The sequence below is a fragment of the Chelonia mydas genome, chromosome 1 (assembly GCF_015237465.2).
Source record: "Chelonia mydas isolate rCheMyd1 chromosome 1, rCheMyd1.pri.v2, whole genome shotgun sequence".
NCBI lineage: Eukaryota > Metazoa > Chordata > Testudines > Cheloniidae > Chelonia > Chelonia mydas.
Window position 1 is genome coordinate 174,241,211 of NC_057849.1, and position 19,499 is coordinate 174,260,709.

At 39.7% G+C, this 19,499-nt stretch overlaps 1 protein-coding gene across 22 annotated transcripts in view; it reads left to right on the top strand.

The window, feature by feature from the left end:
• ROBO2 (roundabout guidance receptor 2) overlaps positions 1-19,499 on the top strand; it is a 1,527,115-nt gene that overhangs the window by 615,919 nt on the left and 891,697 nt on the right. The window lies entirely within an intron of this gene.

Here is a 19,499-nt window from a genome sequence, read left to right on the forward strand (position 1 = left end):
AATGGCAACACCTAACTGATTTAAAAGTCTAAATCTCATTTTCAAAAGTGTTCTAGGCACTTCTGAGCCAAATTCAATTGGACTGTAAGCACTTTAGAGCCTAAGTCCTATTGAAAGTCAATGGGAAGTAAACTCCTAAATGCTTAAAGTAACTTTTGAATATCTTGCTTTTAGTTCTTATAAATAGAGCTGGCTTTTAAAAAAGTGAAAAATGTTGTGGGTTGTTTTGGGGGTTTTTTGCGGGGGGAAGGTTGGTCAAAAATAAAAAGGGTGGTCCTGTTTTGTTTTTTTAAATACCATTCATTTAAAAATCAGCCCTTTTTTTCCCCTCAAAAGATCAAAACGTGGAAAATTTAAACTATTTCTCATTATTAATGTCTCTCTTTGAGCTCTGTGTAGAACCAGTAAACAAGTTTTAGTACTGCTAATGACATCTCAAGGGATTGTGGAGTGTCACCGTCTGGAAAAGCAAGCTTGTTTTTGATGGGAGGGTTTGACAATATTCACTAAGCTGTAATGAAAGATATAATGAAACTAGCTTGGGAAGCCAGTCCAGTGATGAGCCACTTTCTCTGGGCTTAAATGTATTTCAGTGCTCCTATTCATCTATCTACTGAATGTGGGCACCCTGCATGGTCTGACAGATATCCTGTCCTTGCCAGGTAGCTGTTGCTTTTAGGCATTAGCTGCCAAAACAATTCATAGATTAATGAGAAAACAGTCATAAATTAAAGTAAAGTCTTTCCACTTGCACTGAAAATGCAACATCTCTGGGATGTTTAAATGCTGTAAAATGTCTTAATTTGTTCAAACACTTGCACAATTATTGATATAGACAGATGCATAATACACAGACTACAAGCATCTAAATTAGCTTTAAGGGAAATTAATACCATAAACTAGAAAAATATTCCCAAGGAGGAAATTAGTTTGACACTTTATTATGACTTCAACAAAAGATTAGCAAATGTGTCTTTAATATTACACTTGGAAAAGTGTAGGGATAATGGATGGCGTAAGCACAGGGAAAGGAAAATCATAGACCTGTTTTGCTCCCAAGGGTTCCCAAGTTAAGAAATCACTTGTCACCCTGAATAAATCATTACATGTATTGGGTTTTTTTTCCAACATTTTTAATTACAGTTGGCATTCCTGAGTCTAGTGCTGGAGGCATCCATCTCGCTGAAGAACTCTATCCTTTGTGACACTCTCAGTGAGGGAGCAGAGTTGAATTGACTCTAGGCCAGTTTCCAACCTGCTCCAGAATGTTTTGCGGGCGGAAGGAGAGGTACCCCTTTAAGGTTATATATTTTAAAAGTTAAACATCTAGCTCCAGATTCACTGAAACTGGCACAGGGGGATTGTAAATTATGCCTCCATGCTCAGCCTGGTTCTCTATGCATCAGTGGGATTTACTCCAGGACAAGGAAGGTGGGTCTCTGCTGCTGCCCTCTTATGGCAGGCTTAGTTTACAACTAGGTATCCTGTCAGCCGCGATTAGTGAGGGGACTTGCTGGAAAAGTATGGTCCCCCAGTCTTTGTGTCCAGGTCTCTTGCCTGTTCAACAGGGGTGCTGGAACAATGTTTATAGTGAGCCATTGAACCAAACTGTAAATCCTGTATATAATGGAAACCACTTCAAGTCATGGGGTGAAGCAGCACCCCCCCCCCACACCCCTAGTTCCAGCAACCATGCTGGTTAACACTGCTCACTACTTTGGATGCTTTAGCTCCCCATGACTCACCTCTAGCAAGAGGTTCTTGCCACTGCAACCTCATCCCCTGCTGAACTTCTGCATGAAAGGGCATTATTGTAAATGGGTGTGTGCTTGAAGAAGCCAGTGTAAAACTGGGCTATATTTACCCCTTTGTTAGTGTCAAGCCATTCTCTAAGCAGACAACTTGGTTTACAGTCCCTTCCACGGCATGTCAGATGACATCTCTGATCAGTAAGATGACTCCCTCTAGCTCTAGACTCAAAAATGCCACTTGCAATTAAATATCCATTTCACATCTTATTCATGGTGATAAGTAAGCACCTTCTTACCTTGTGAATTGTTAGATGGATTGAGAAGTGGGTGTGGTTCTCTTTTAAACTTAAAAAAGCCCCTCCAAATCAAGAGGGAAAAGGTAACTGTACATCTCATTAATGTGTTGAGTTGTTGAGCATGATCTTTAAACAAAATATATATCTCAATAGGTTCATACAGGATAGAGTGGATGATATCAATATTTTTTTTAAAAAAATATGAAAACATCAACCTTTTACATATTTTAAAACTAGAAAGATTTGGCTTATTCTAGGTTATAGCTTTTAAATTATTCTATCAAATGACACCTTGGCAACCTTCATACTCTTCTTGGTGTAAAGCATTATAGCATGAAACTAGGATTGCAAGCATGTATGCCCATCTATGTCCCTTACTCACTCTCTCTTTTTATAGCATACTTCATTTTAGATTCTTGACGATGATCTTTAATAGACTTTCTGACAATAATAATTAGGATAGTGGATGAGCAGTATCAAATATCAATAAAATCTCTTTCCTTGTGATAACACTATCATCCAGTAGGGATAGTCCACTTAAAACATTGATCTTTAACTGCCTCCCATCTTACACAATAAACAAACTGCATTTAGTTTTCTGCTACTCTCCTTTATTTTAAGTAGCAAATTAGGATTGATTGGATATATTTTTAGCATTTTAGGAAAACTATAGGAAAAGATCCACACCTTCTTTGCATTGTGCTGTTCATTATTAAGATTTTCTTGACTTCATTTCTTTATTTACAGTTGCTAACTTTCTTGGGATCAAAACATTCATATAATATATGTAAAACAAGATAATACTGTGCCTGGAAGCATGTGAGACTTATACATGGCTCATTACACTTTGTGGGGAACAACTGGACCTCAAGGTCATGGTCAAAAATGCTGTTAGGCTCCTAACTGTCCTTTTTAGCACTGACATAAAAGAAAAGCATAACATGATATTCAACTGAATGTTATACTTGCAAACCAATTTTAATGTCACCATCAATGTTTCTTCTTTGTCTCCATTGAAGTCTGGTGGACCCCTCTGTGACAAGTTTCCCACCGGGTGCCACTTGGAACTGGGGTACCAATGAGCCCACCTGAGCCACGAGCCTAGGTTCCCGTTACACTTTTCTGGTGAGGCAAGCCACTCAAACCCTCCCTCAGGCTTCAGACTGAGCTTTACCAGCACACACAGGTACGGACACACCCTGCCACAGTTTCATACAGATGCTGAGATGAGCTTTGCATGGGAAAGCTCAGCTAAGGAACTGACCAGATACTCAAGTGCAACCCCCCCAGAGTGCAAACCCAGAATTATACCATCTTGCACTGCAGAGAACTATACAGTGTAAGCTCATTGAAATTTGCCCCCTCCCTCAATGTGGAGGAAGATATGCACAGCTCCCCTCCACCAATCATGACTGTCACAAACTGGTTTTAGAGAAAACAAAAACAAGTTTAGTAGCTACAAACAATAGATCTTAAGCAATTATAAGGGATAGCAAACAGATCAAAGCAGATTACCTAGCAAATGAAACAAACACGCAAACAAAGCTTAATATACGAAAGAAATTGGTTATAACTAGCAAATTCTCACCCTAAATGTTGTTTTAGGCATATTGCAGAGATTCTTGAAGGCAAGCTGCTCTTGCTTGCAGCTCAAAACTCCAGGTATTTCTTCCACAGACTAGACACCCTCTAGCCCGGGTTCAATCCTTTCTTCCCCAGTTCAGGTTTGGGCGTTTATAGCAGTAATCTTGGGTGGGGATTCAGTGAAGAACCAACCATGATTATGTCACTCTCCTGCCTTAAATAGGTTTTACATATGGTGGGAACACTTTGTCTTCCAGCCCTCTCCCTCCCCCTCGGTCAGTGGAAAGTACTAATTTTATCATGGAGTCCAGTATCAGGTGACGTTATCACATGACCCTCCAGCCACAACTCAAAGTATATTTGCAGCATCCACAGGAAGGTGGGAGATTAGCATCTTCAAAGACCTATTGTTCTCCCTAATGGTCCATTGACTTGTTCCCAGCTAGCCAGCTAGACTGATTGCATTCTGTCTAGTGGACATTTCCCATGTGTAAACACAATTGTAATTGATACATAGTCAATATTCCTAACTTCAGATACAGAAATGATACATGCATACAAAAAAGATAATCATATTCAATAAATCATAACCTTTCCATAACCTAATGTTTTCTCACATGCCTTAACTTGCATAAAATATATGATAATTATGCCATACCCATATCTTAACAATATCTCTGTGAAGAATATGGGGGAGGAGTGTCACACCCTCATCACTAAATGATTTCCTCCCGCCTTCATGCCTGTCAACCTCAAAGCCACACATCACAGCCACCACCTTACTAGCTAATGAGACCTAGATAAGTCTTGTCCCTTTTGGCATATCAACACCATTCCTCAAAAAGTTTCCTCCTCTAGAGGCTCCATTCCCTGCAGACCTAAGAAGCAAAAGTGAAGAGCAAAAAAACCAAACTAGTATATTAGACCTACATCACCATGCTGGCCCCAACATTTCAACTGTTCTTTTTGTATATTCTTTGGCTACAAGACTATATATTAGCAGATTTTCATTTTAGTGTTCCATTATATTACCACTTCCTTTATGGCTAAGTTTAATTAGTACCACAAAGTAATTGCAGTCAGATGCTGCCAACTTTTCTTTCCCACAGAAGTACTCTTTGTAAACTTTTCTAAACTATACTATGTGGTGATCTTGGGATGAAGTGGACCCTGGTGAATCCTTCTGCTAACTAACAGAAACAAATTAAATTCTTGTTAGCCAGAAAATTGTCCCTTATGGTTCTCACATTATTACCATATGGTCTTTTCAAGCGGGGGAAGTTTGTTATAAAATAGAATCATAGATGTAAGAAATGGCATCTTGGGTCATCAAATCTATTCCTTTGCCAATGGAAGATTGCTACCTACATGCAGCATCCAGTGCACTATTTAGTAACGCGTCTATTTATCTACATATCTATTTATCAGCCTGTAGCATAAATCAGTTTTCTTGAAATGTTTTAGCTGAGGAATGAGTCATCTGTGTGTAGTGTGCAGGGTTTAGAGTTAAGCCCTACTGTGTTATAGCAATATCTGACCATTAGTTTAGGAAGCGCTGATTGTCTTTAAAGGCTTCAATTACCACAGCTCATTCTGACATGGAGCTAAAAATGTTTATCTTAGAATAGACTGTCAAAACTTTAAGGTGGGGACTTCAAATCATGTCAGCAAATGAGAAGGGGGAAAACATACAAAAGGAATTTGACAGGCTAAATTGTGCAACCTAAATCGGAACACTATTAAAGATAGCTAGAGGTGGAAGGTGGGCTACATGCTGACTGAGGTAATAAAAGGAATAACACATTTTATGAGTGAAGAGATTAATAATGTAATAGCTGACTATTATGAAGGGTTGTCAGCTTTACCTAAGGGGATACTTGCCCCAGATATCAAACAGTACAGACACAGACAACTCTATTTTTCCCATGATTTATAATATTGAAAACAACCTTTGGAAAAACAAATCTCTATATACAAAATAGAGATTGGAAAATGCAGATATTAACTAGAAGTGTGCATATTGATTTTGGAAAGAGACTGTCTTACCTTCACCTCCTGCTAAGGTTATTCCTGAGTTTTGGCAGGGACTTGGTCAGAAACTCAGCAGGAATCCCAAGTTAAAAAGTGGAAACCACCTTTGGCATTTCAGCTTTATTTACTGATTATTTTCCCTAGTGTAACTAAAATTAAACATGAAGTAGTGAAATCTCTGGACAGATTCTCTTCATGCAGATTAACACTCTGTAATCTACAATCAAACAATATATCCCCCAAACAAAACAATATAAATAGGGCAGTTCTTCTGCCTCCATAGTTCCCTGTCCTGTCTTATAGAGGCACACTCAATCCTGTGCAGGAGCTGGTGCAGAAATGGAAGGGAAGCAACTTTCACCTCACTTATTCAGGGGCTGCCATAAGATGCTGATTCACCACTGGGTCAGGCAAAGACAGCCTTGAGGATGCCATAATTTACATCCCTATCTAGTAGCCCCTATAAGGTTTGAATTGCCAGAGTGCAGATGCTTCTCAGTGTCCACCATGATAGCCCTCCATTTTCACTCCAATCTTGCCTTGCCTTGGAATGTCTCCTGTACCAGTGTGTGAGTCCACTTCCTTAGGAAACAATCATTGACTTGGTGCCTTTTGCACAAGTGTCTTGTCTCAGGGTTCACTTTGGAGGCACACACTTTCCTAGTGGGCACAAAGGGAAAGTAGTATAAAGATTAATTGGGTTCCTAGTCCACAAACTGGGATTTTCCCCTCTAAAAGGAGCTTGGCTCCTTTAAAATTTGAATCATTGTAGGCTCAGTTGGGCCAGATTATTTCAGGAAGCTGGAATGTAACTCAGAAATCTCTCTCAGTAGGCCTCTCACTAAGAGCACTGCTAAATAGATCACATCAGGACTGTGGGGCCCCAGTAATCAGTAAAACCATTATACTCAGAATATCCTGTAATGCCGTTTTGCAATATGTTTTCTTAGAAAAATATAACTGCGAAAATGACCATTTATTCTGCAATTGGGTTTTATTCTGATTTAACAACTTTTTTACCCTTTCATGAATATTGGTTAAAACTGAAAGAAACACAATGATTGTTGTCAATGAGGAATGTTTGACTCATTCTGAGCTATTATCATGCACAAAAAGAGAGATGACAGCCTAATTTAAAATCTTCTGCTGTGCATCTTCTCCTAGTCAGTGGCATGTAAGCTCCTTTATTCAGAATTCATGTCACAAAACGTCACATACCTGTTCAGTAGAAGACCAGGGAGCCCTCTGAGCATGGAAAAAAGGGTCAGTTTAGGTAGATATCAGGGTCACATCACTTCTTGGTTTCTTTATAATGAAGCATTAGAGCTACTTTAGTTTATACCTAGTTTCAGAATCATCTAGACATGATTGATTAATAAACCATAAACATACTTGTAGTTTTTCAGGAAGAATGTACTAAATGGTTAAACAAAAGTACCCTGCCCTTTGAAGCTAATACTATCTACAGCTCACTTTTAATTTGGCCTCCATCTGAAGAAAATCTTTTGGAAGTAAAATCCTTTCAGACATCGATAGGTTTATTGATACCATATAAACAGGTTTATATTGAGTTGAAGTGTAAGGGGTGACTTTCACACTATTTAGTGGCTCTGAGAAACAGCCATCATTTTAATTAGAAATGCGTCCTAACCAAAACCATATCTTGCCTGCTCCTCTACCACCACAAATTGATGGAAATAATTTCAAAATCTGGATCTGAATTTTGTGGCTCAGGTCCATCTCTAATTTTGTATTTTGTTTACAAATTTTAGTGGAAACAGATCACATATGTCTAATTTAAGATGAGAACTGATGGTGGTAAGGACTAAAGGCCTATCAAAATTGCCTGCATAATTGTGTACAGAAATGTGCTTGCAATTGGACATACAGTTACTAATTACACATGCCAGTACTTATTTCCACATTCAAACTGATTGATTGGACATCACTGGCCATTAGCGCACACAATCACAGCCACTGTACTCACAGTTTTGAAAATCGGGCCCTCTACATGTGTCTGATTTTATGGAAGCAAAGAATCTGGAAGCATCTTAAAATAGATGTGAAATGTAAAAGAATCTGTCAGATACCGTTGATCATCTTTGAAAGAGAATGTGTCATTAACAGAACAACTGTAAGTCTGTCTTCTTCCACAGTTGAATATATTGCTTACATTGTGAGTATTTAAATGTATAAACACCTTAAGAATAATCTGTGTACATATCCACCCTGCAGATGAAACCAAAATAGTTCTGTAGAAATGTAATAGGATTTTATGGAAATAATGCTAAAACCCTATATCATTCAGTAAAATGTAATTTGGTTTTTGAACACTATCATAAAATTCTGTAGCAAGGACGTATAGTTTTCTATGTAATACGGTTATATTTGGCTGGAATTTCCCACACCCCCATGGAAAATTTAGATTTTTTTTTAAAAAAAATCAATAAAAAGATTTCAGCTGAAAATCGAAAACTTGGATTTGGAAATGTCACTGCAATGCATAATGGGGAACTGCAGTTTAGGTGCCTCGAGCTCCCATTCTCCTTATGGGCTCACCTCTCTGGCTGACTACATCTTCATGATGCCCTTCGGTCTCCCCTCTTGTGTCACCACAGTCCATCATGAGAGTCTCCAGCCATTTTGCATCAGTTTTTGGTTCTTTTTCAGCGAAGTCACAATTTTCTATAGAAAGCAGACACTTTTCACACACAAAATTGTTTATTGAAAATGCAATTTCCTATCAAAAACAGTCCTAAATATGATTTTTAAAACAGATGGTGACTTTGTTCCATTCCCCCACCCCCTCTAATTCTCCTCACTCTTGCTGGCTGACATAGGCACCATTGCCAGTGGTCACACAACTCAACAGCTTGATCTGCGACAGAAACGTTACTGTTGGCTTCCTGTCTTAGAAACAAGTGGAATCACTTAACATGCTGAAGAAGGTCCAGAGCAGCCTCTTCCAGACCACAGTTTCGTGCCCAATAGACAGAATGCTGGTGAAACATCCCCAGACTGACTGTTCTACTGTACTGCTGAACCCTGTAACCATCTACTACTTTTATTCACCATTACAATCAGATCCTGAACCTTTTCTATAAATGTTGCTGTTTGCAGTCTCATCTTTCGTATCCAGGCAAAACGTACTGCAAGCCACTCGTGCTGATCTGTAATACATGGACAGAATAATTTTGTAAGGAGCTAAGGTTAGCATTGTTCTTATTCACCTACTAGCCTGGCCAGAGGGAAGCTCTTCTTTGACTCACCTAATGGAGTTGCTTCCTACAAATGCTGAAAGTTCCACTGTGTGTGTGTGTGTGTCAGCTTTGGTAATATACAAAATGCGTGAAGGGTGAGATCAACCAGATGTGGCTTCACAGTCAACAAGATTACGGCATTTTGCCATAGCTTGGTGTTGGAGGGATGAACTACAGTATACTTCATACACTCTTGGGGAGGAATAATTCCTTTTTGGATTCCCTGGCATGCATGGGAAGTGTGCAGGATGCAGAAATAAAACTTTCTAGAATATCACCATAGGCATGATTCAAACTTGCTGGATTTCTCTGTTAGGAGACTAATAACAAAAACTAAGCTGGAAAATTAGACAAAGCATTATTCTCGTTCCTTTCCTACATTGGGGATCACTTAGCTGTTTTAAGTGTATTTCTCTGTAATGTAAAAGATGTAGTACTCTTTGAATGAACATCACTTGCACTCCTGTTTTCACCATTTGCCATGCTCATTCTGTTTCTATACTCAGACAGCTAGTGTGGGGTGCAGTAGATCACTTACTTAGGCTTCTGAATTCTTTCTTCTTTGAGAGGAAGAATGGGTCTGGACTTCTGATTATGCACCAGAGAGCTGAAAGTACACGAGAAGGTCCAGCTATCTTAAAATAAAAAATTAAGACACAAAGCCTCTGACCCTGATTTTATTCTGATATACATCTGGATTAAATAATTGCAATCGGTGGTGTGATATCACAGTTAGGATCCTGTATTCTGTCTTCTAGCAGCCTACCAACATAGCTCAATATAATATCTTAAACAAAGATTATGATCAGAATATCACAACATACAATTTTACCTAGGGAATGTTTATTTTTGTATTTTTGGGGGGTGGGAGGGTTTGTTTTGTTTTTTACTGTCAGTCCATTTTTTTTATCTTAAGTTAATTGTAATTACTTTTTGTAAGCCTGACTCATTATTGCTCTTCTTGTCTCTAAGTACATGTCCCACAATTTTATAAGACAAGCAGATTTATATATCCTTTGCTTTAACTTGAGGTTACTCTTCCTAAGCTTTAAAACACAGTTATTGGGACAATGGGAGTAGAAAATTAAATATAATGTAGCCACTTCCCAAAAATGCTAAAAGAAAACAATTTAGAGAACTTAGGTCACTCTTAGCACTTGCTATACAAAAAAAATAGAAAGGTCAATCTACTGGCAGTGACTGTAGAGTTCTACTTATGACTGCACCTTCATGAAGGAAAATGGTGTGTTCTTACTTCCAATTAGCTAACTAGAGATAAAATTCTAGTCAAGAAAAAGTTTGTAATCTATGTTAGTTGAAATCTGTCTAATAATTTAAGGTAAAATCTTAATTTGAACTAAGAAAATACCTTTGGCCGTGCTGGAAGAAAACCAGGAGGTGATGGTGGTTTAATTAGGCCACAACTTTATTCATTTAAAATATCTGGGAATACCCAGCAATAAATTGTACAGTGTAGGTCATTGTTATTACCTTATTCATTTCCACCTATTTGGGAGGGTTATTATCAGCCACCACCCTTCTCAACCTGGTCCTAGCCAGCCCATTGTTGGGACTCTGCTAGTCTCCCCTTGTATGAGGGTTAAGGAGGCTGGAAAAGGAGGGAGGTTGGCTCCCTGCTGTACCAGATATTAGCGGCCCCAAACCCCTCTTCCTCAGTGCTCTTAAGGGATACTTTCCTTTAAATCCCCTTCCAGTGCATTTTATCTGAACACTGTGTCCCTTCTGTCATGAGTATCTGCACTGCACAGCTGTTCCTTTTTTTTAAAGTCACGTAGTTAAGACATTTTAACTTAACCCACTTGCCCATCCCACTGGGTCCCTGACTTGCTGTGGGGAAGGTGAAACAATCCACCCTGCCTTTGCCAAACTGGGAGTGAGGGGGGAAAGTCTTTCCCACCCCCAAGGGAAAAAAGCATAATGCCCATAGCAGATCACAAAGAAACCCTGTTTCCAAGGGTGGATGTTGCCAGCCCAACCCCAGTGAGAGGGCTATTTGGACACTGCCTAAGATATGACCTCTCTGTTCCTGGTCACCTGCCGCCAATTTCAAAGGAAGCCCTTATAGGAGCAATAACCCGCTTTTCTGTCAGCCAGCCAAAGGATTCACTGCACATAGCTGAAGTGGGGGTCGGGGGGGCATGTTTTTCCTAGTGAAGGCAGGACCCAAAAAAGGATCCACTAAAGCCTTCATACTGATTAAAATCAAAGGAGTTACTCTCATGGTTTCAGTGAAGCACATGCGTAAGTGGTTTGGCAGATCAGGGCCAACATATCCCCACCGAGTCAGCTAATATGCTGGTACTTGAGACTCTGACCATTTCTACATGTAAAAAGTCTCCCCTGTACTTAAAATTCCACCTTGTGCTTTCAGATGGAATTGTCATAAGAAGCTGTTTATTGGAGGTGGCTCCTGAGTTGCCTCCGTCGACCCCTAGGGCTGCGTCTATGACTCTTTCCTAGTTATTAGTTCCATGATTATTAAGATTAAACATTGTGATGTGTATGTACATTATATTGTTGTCCAAACAGAGATTATCCTTGCCCAGAATCAAAACCCCGTCTCCCTTTCCCCTTTAAATACATCCTCGTGTGGCTGCATCATGGCAGCCACAGAGTGATTGGGTCAGCCTTTCTCCGGACCCTGCCATTGCTTCTACTTGATTATCCAGAAGGCTTATGCTGAGTGATGTGAAGCAACCTCCGTTTCTCTGACCTGGTGCCACAGTCATCATTAACAGCATGTAGACTATCTTCTGTCTGTGAATGAATGAATGATTTTTCCTTCTTCCTGTGCACCCTCCGCCACAACAGTCAATTGGTGGATCACTAAAGTCTGCAAACCGGTGCATCTGTATACCAAATAAGCACAGGGGTGTGTGCACCTGCTGATCAGTTTCTAGAGCATGCTGGCAGGTTGGTTGAAGTAAGAGAACAATCCATTAGAGAAAGTGTCCACAACATAATTAAGATGCATTTTTCCTCACTATCTCTTCTCTTACGTCCATGTCTGTGTTTTGCTTTCATGTTATAACTCTGGTTTGAATGATAAACATTTCATCCACCTAGCGCTGTCAGGGGCAAGTATTGTCACTTTACCCTCTGTTAAATAAGGCAATTAACTATTTAAATGTATTTGTACAAATACTTAGGTTAAGTTGCATTATAGTACCTGGCTAGCTCTGAAAAGGAAGTTGTTTGATTTATTTGTATTAAAACTGATTTGGTTTTATGTAGCTGTCATTCTACCCCTGCTGATATGTTAAGCCTCTTCAAAATAAAATGCACTTTGTGGATTGGAGAGCCATTAGAAGAATGTTAATAGGAAATGATAAAGCACAGCTCATACAAAACCCCTTGAGTACTTGCCTCTAATGTTTCTGCTTTAGCAGCTACAGATTGAAAAGTGCTCAGATTAAACTATAGGCAGGTATAATGAGCTAAAACCTCTTGTAATTTAAATCTGAAAACCTTTTTAAAAGGGTAATATTGTTAAAGTTAGGATAGCTTAATTGTTGATCATTTCTAAATTAAAAGTCACCAGTTAAACTCATCTGGTTCCAAGTATTAAAAGAAGCACATGATGTGGAGGAGGCAGATATAATGAAATGCTAAATCATTTTGAAGAAATATTCTGAGCTATACTTACTGCTGTTGTTGCAAGTGGGGCACAAGTTCATTGATGTCCCACTTTTAAAGGGGGAAAATACTATTTAAAGATGCTCAGACTTGGCAAAATTGGGTTCAGTTTGTCTTGACACAAAGTTTGATGACTTTGCATCTATAACAATGAAAGATATTACGCTTATATCTCCAAAATAATTGAAAATATAATCCTCTTAAGATTTAAAGTAAGTGGAAAAGGAAGATCCAAGCATAGAAGGATAATACTTCTAATCCTTTTCTGGAAGCTGGAAAGTTACCTCACTAATAATTAAACATTTTCAGAAATTAACTAGTAATATAACTTTAATGATATAGTTAATTTTTAAATAGAGCAGATGTGTTCTGACATTTATTGAAACCATTGTACTTTACAGAGAGTTTAGTTATTAACAGTGATTTGCTTATGATTTGTGCCTGCATTTACCAATAGCATTTTAATGTTTCTAAAGAAAGAAATTGACACTTGAATCTCTTCTCATATTTAGTATTTTCTTCCTTTGGGGTTGTATGACTTTTTAAATTTAAATGTTTCCAGGAGGCCTTTAAATATTTCTGCATTTTTAATGAAATTATCCCAGAAAGAAAGAGCAATCTGGAAAAACAGCGAGTTGGGTTTTTTTGGTGTTTTTTTTAAACTAGAGGATCAGACTTCGCGAATGAGCCATTTCCCAACTTCAGGTCACTGCAAATTGCTCATTTGGCATTGAGGCCAGATTCTGCTTAGCTTTATGTGCTGTGATTAGTCCTCTTGGGGGACTACTTGCAGTGAGTAAAGTTAGGCACGTGTGTAAGTCTTTGAAGGGTTGGTTTCTTACCCCAGGATAAATAATCAGTTATTTAAGAATTATTGTATTGTTTCTGAACTAAAACTTCCAACGGTTTTTGCTTTGTTTTTAATGAAAATGTGATAGGTAAAATAAATAAGTAAATAAAAATAAGTCAGAGTAATATTGCCCCTGGTGTTAACAGCATCTCAGAGCTGAGTAAAGAAAGAAACTTGATTTGAGATGCAGGATAAATTCTTTCTTTGTCTAGAGAACTTGATTAAGTGCGAACTGATCTGGTGGATGATGGCTTTCTCTGCCTTGTCAGAGTAGTTGAGCCCAGGGACTGCATGGCCCAAGGGACTAGTAATAGAATATATGTCCTTTCACTTTGAGGTCACCAGTTCAAGTCTAACCCCTGTCTGTAATGACAAACACTTGTTACTCTCTGGGATGGGAAATTCTTACCTTTTGGTGAACTTTCGACAATCTGTAATTGAATTTAAAAGCAACTTTCCACACACTCCTCCAGCGTGTGGAGTTTTTTTCTCCTCTTATGTACAGTGATCAGTCATCCACATTAGGCATTCTGAATCACAGGAAAACATATGTATTTCCCTTTTCTACATCTTGCCTTTGTTTCTCTCTGCAATCAGATTTATCTTCATACTTGTGACTGGCAGATACCGGACAAAGGTGACTTTCATTAGATCCAATCCAACAACGAATTTATCATTTACAAGTCAGGAACCAGACATTTCATTTTCCTCATTTGAATTTTTGTGGAGGATACTTATACCCATATACAACACAAAAAATGGTAGCAGTTTGTGTTGCTGGACATCACACCTCCTAGCTGGATATTGATATTCCTAAACAAAAGGCTGGCCAATTTAGGAATTGGGTTCTGAATATAGTTTTCTCCTCTCATCCCTCTGTATATTAATATATAGACCAGTGACTCTAATCTAGGAGAGGCACCATTCCAGTGTTTCCCTCTGTGGTTCTTTCCTCTCTGTCCTATCTCTCATGTCCTCTATAGGATTTCCTTTGTACTTATAGCATGCCTTACAACCATTGCTTATGGCTCCTTGTTAGTCAGACTTCCACTACTGTCTTTAACGGTTATCTGTCCCATATAATTTAAGCATGAATAGGCTGAAGGTGTTCTAGCTAACTTTATCTTATGCAAACACCCTTCACTCATAAGAATGAGGTCACAGAAGATCAGTAAAACAAATGCAAAATTACCCAGAATTATTGTAGCCCAATACACAATATGGAGGGTCTTGTTGGCTACTTTAGCCCTTCCTCCCCACCCCTGTCTCAGTGCACAAGAGTAGGATATTTATCAGCCATGCAGTTCTACATTTTAAAATGGACAATTGTGAGTGTTTTGGGAAAGGGATCTTCTTTTTTGTTGTCTGTACAGTGCCTGGCACCATAGGGTTTTGGTCCATGACTGGGGCTCTTAGGTGCCTTCAGTTGGTTGCTGTTGTCTGAGACACTGCCTCCCTTATTTCAAAAGTCTTGTCTACATGAATATTAGTTCATGGCAAGCTGGGGTGTGAATCTACCCTACACTAGCCTGCTGTGGAGAAACAGTCTGTGAAGATCCTGCTGATGGACCTTGACAGTTCATTAATGTGCTTTGATCTAGTCCTGTTTCTAAGACGACTAGATCAAAGTGCATTAATGAACTGTCAAAGCACATTAGCAGAGTCCACATGGACGGTTCCTCCACAGCAGAATAGTGGGGTGTAGATTCACACCCCAACATGCCATGAATAATTGTTCATGTAGACAAGCCCTTAGTCAATGGTGCATACCAATATTACCTGGTCTCCTAGAAGCAAAACTGTGATAAGTTACTGGATGAGAAAGGGGCACCTGTTCCAAACCCCCCAGAGTGAACACCCCCACTGGAAAAGTACAAATAACATACAAACGTACATATAAGAAAGGGAGATATTTATTTACAGAGGGATGAGAGGAGAAAAACAACAAGGGGAAATGTAGGGGGAGCAGTAGAACAGGGTTGCATCCAAACCAAGGCCCCACAGGCCCAGTGGTAGCACAGTCTGAAAGGGCAAACACTGAGCAATGTGTCTGCACACAGAGTTCAGGAGTCCTGAGCAGAATTCCAGTTCAATGGTGAGTCTTGGGCGCTCCTAGTCATCTTCGGCGCCAGTGAACTTTCCCCAGCAAACTCCTCCGGTGCCCTCTTCTGCCACTCTCTGCAAAGCCACACAGAGTGACAACCTCCCTACTTAACTAACTAGCAGCCTCTCTCCTTATTCCCAATGCAGAGTCACAAGCCCCAGTATTCACAGCCCCATGCAGCTCTGGGCAGCAGTGATACTGGATCCAGCTCCAGCCTGTCCTTCTCAGGCAGTTCCTCCCTGGCACAGTGCTCCTCCTGGCTCCTGTCCTGGGGTGTCCCCGATTGGCCGCCCTGTCCTTCCCAGGCTTCAGGCAGGTTCTCTCTCCTTCGCTTTGTCCAGAGCCTCCCGGGTGCAGCCCTTCTCCCCCGGGCTCGAGAGCCACACCTCTAAGTTTCCCTCCTTTCTCTCACTGCTCCCCCTCCCCAATAGGAAAAGGATTTAAAGGGGCCATGCTCTCTAAACCCCAAGGGGTTACATATGTATCGTTCTTGTATCGGAAGCTAGAAATATAAAGTATAACTCTGGGGTCCTATTGTAATTATGCAAAGTATGGGCCACTGATGGCGGTTTAGAATCTTGATGACTCCCATTGACTAGGACAATTGGTTGTAAATGGCTCTGTTTACTTTCAAGCCGTCCTGTGTTCCAGTAAGCCAACCCAGGAAGAATGGAGGCTAGGAGTCTCACAGGACATGTGACCATGTCACATGACACTGAAATCCATCTTAAACCTGGTGCTTTTCCATTTAGAAGGAGGGGTGGGGATCCAGAGAGACAAAAGATTCCCACCTTATGCCAAAGCTATAAAAGGGGGTGGTAGGAAACAAAGGGGGCTTCCAGTCATGTGAAATCTCCTAGTTACCACCTGAGCTGGAACTAACAAGGACTGTACCAAGGGAAAGGATTGGGCCCAGACTAGGAAGGAGTCTAGTCTGTGAAAGAAGCTTATTGGAACATTTCTTAGGGTGAGATTTTACCTGTAAACAGTTTCTTAATGTATTAGGCTTAGATTTGCGTGTTTTTGCTTTATTTTACTTGGTAACTTACTTTGTTCTGTCTCTTATTACTTGAAACCACTTAAATCCTACTTTTTATACTTAATAAAATCACTTTTGTTTATTAATGAACCCAGAGTGAGTGATTAATACCTGGGGGAGCAAACAGCAGTGTATATCTCTCTATCAGTGTTATAGAGGGTGGACAATTTATGAGTTTACCCTGTATAAGCTTTATAAAGAGTAAAATGTATTTATTTAGGCTCTGGATCCCATTGGGAGCTGGGTGTCTGGGTGCTGGAAATAGGTGACCTGCTGAGCAGTTTTTGGTTAAAGCCTGCAGGTTTTGGGGGCATGGACCAGACCTGGGTCTGTGTTGCAGCAAGCTAACATGTGTCTGACTCAACAAGGCAAGGCAAGGTCCCAAGCCGGCAGGAAAAACAGGGTCAGAGGTAATCTCAGCATGTCAGGTGACAGTCCAAAGGGGGTCTCTGTGACCGAACCCATCACACCACCAAAAGCCCATTTCTGTAATGGGGTTCAGGAAATGGGCTTTCTTTATATTTTCTTTTTCTTTATATATCCTAAGTCTGTCTCTCCCTGGCTGTCTATCAAGGTGTTCCACAGGAATCCTTCAGTCAGTGGTCCAACTGGGAGTGTTCATTATACTGTGTAAGCCTAATAAGATTCATGATACAGAATCAAACAAAAGTGGTTTTGAAACAGCTGGTTTATTGGCCAAGCCCCTAAGTCTGAAACACCCAAAGTCTCTGAAACAGTAGGGCTGACTCCATCCTTCTAGGATTGCATGTAACTTATGGTCTGAGTTTTGTGGGTTGAGAGCTCTCTGTGAACATTACATAAAGTGCCACAGCATTGTCAATTGTGCAGAAGCTTGTGTGTGTGTGTATTTGACCAAACATTTCTCTCCCATCAACTTCCTGTGTGCCAAGTGCCCACATGACATCTGTTCTCACATTGCAGAAGTGATTGCATTTCAGGGGTGCTAGTAGTGCTCATTGGGGAATGTATAACCTCCTCTTCCCAGGCCCACCTACTCCAGAAAGAAAGGCTTTGCTTTCCTTTTGTTTCAGCTGGAATCCTACAAGATCTGAACCATATGTTTATTTACCTTTCCAAGGAAGGCTGAAAATATTTGATATTGGTAAACTGTAGCAAAACAACTATTACCAATTTCTTTGTTTGTACAACACCACTGACTTCAGAGCAGAACCAGCAAAGAATTTGACCCAAAACAAAATTTTGGCAAGTCTGCAAGTACATAAACGCTTGCCTGTGTGCATTCACAACAATAAACTAGATTTGTACAATAAGGAAATGCTTTATCTGTGAGCCTGACGAACCTTACAGGTAACTGCAGACCCAAGCTCATATTATTAAGACATCTGGAGGTGTCTCTTCTGAATCTCTGGCAAACTCCTCTGCATTTCTGAAGAAGTCACTAACCTGCCATCCAGCTGGCACCATGGCTTTGTTACTGTAAAAAAAAAAGAAAAAAAAACTAAAAAAAAGAGCCTCTGATCCTATTATTAACATGCATATTCAGTGGAGACTGAATGGGTTGTTCAGTTCCAAACAATAGGAGGTGGGTAGATTAAAGTTTTAGAACTGTAAAAACATCTTTCTCTGTGCTGTCTCATTCAGCAATATGAACCTTGTAATATTTGACATCCATCACAACATTTCCAGTAGTTGCTACTCTGCTACTTAGACCAAATCCCAAATTCAGGTCTGCAGACTGTAATTTGGAGATGTTAAATGACTATAATGTGGAAAGTATCTGATGATGTATTATGCTTTAGAATAATAAAACTACTAAAAATTGCAGCCTGGAGAAATACATCAAATCTATAATTAGCTGTGTTTGCAGGATTTGCTCTAAGAACATTATATTGTTTAATCCAGACCTTCCTTTCTCTTTTGTTCTTACTCAGGCTCTTATAAAAAAAGGATCAAGCATTCAGTGATGTTTTTGCACTTAGTCCCATTCCTACCTCTTTTCTTTCTTTTTCCTTCTCACTGTCGCATAATGAATCTCCTGGCCTTGGGTTTTGCCTCATATTCAGCAGCAACGACAGAGACCCTAATGCAGAGGACTCATTGTGATTGTTCCATTTCATTAGCTGCAGTTCTTGCCCTTGGAGCAGATGGAATACCCTCCTGGCTTGGCAAAATACTCACTGCTTTAAAAAAAAATAATTAAATAGGTTGGTCTTCATTGCTAAATGGGAATGATCCAGTTTCAAGAATAAGCATCCTGGTGGAATGGAAAGAGCTTTCTGGCATACATTTATTGTTCCTTTTTATTATTTTTCTTCTTTACCAGAAAAATGCCATGCTCAATTGGGATCAAAGAGGATTTTTTTTCCTTGCTATTTTCCATTTCACAGAGTATCTCACCCTCCAACTCATTGCCAGTCTAGGGGTTGTTTTCCTGAATCATCCAAAAAGACGCTTTCTGCAGAGTGATTCAAGACACACTTTCCCCTCACTTTCAAAGGCTGACTGCCTTGTCTCAGGTCTTTCCAGCCCAAGGACTCTTGAGACAAGTGATAGGCGAACCTTCAAAGTTTCAGAACTTGAGTTTGCTCCAGATAGGTCAAGAAGGCGACCTTGTATATAGTACAAAGTTGGTGACCATCTTGTCAACTGTCTAAGTGGGCCATCTTGATTACCACTACAAAGTTTTTTTCTGCTGCTGATAATAGCTCATCTTAACTAATTAGCTTCTCACAGTTTGTATGGCAACTTCCACCTTCTCTGTATGTATATATATATATATATCTTCTTACTATATGTTCCATTCTATGCATCCAATGAAGTGGGCTGTAGCCCACAAAAGCTTATGCTCTAATCAATTTGTTCATCTCTAAGGTGCCACAAGTACTCCTTTCTTTTAACAGAAGTTATGTAGGTTGCTCTGAGTCTTTACATCATTTTAATCTGTG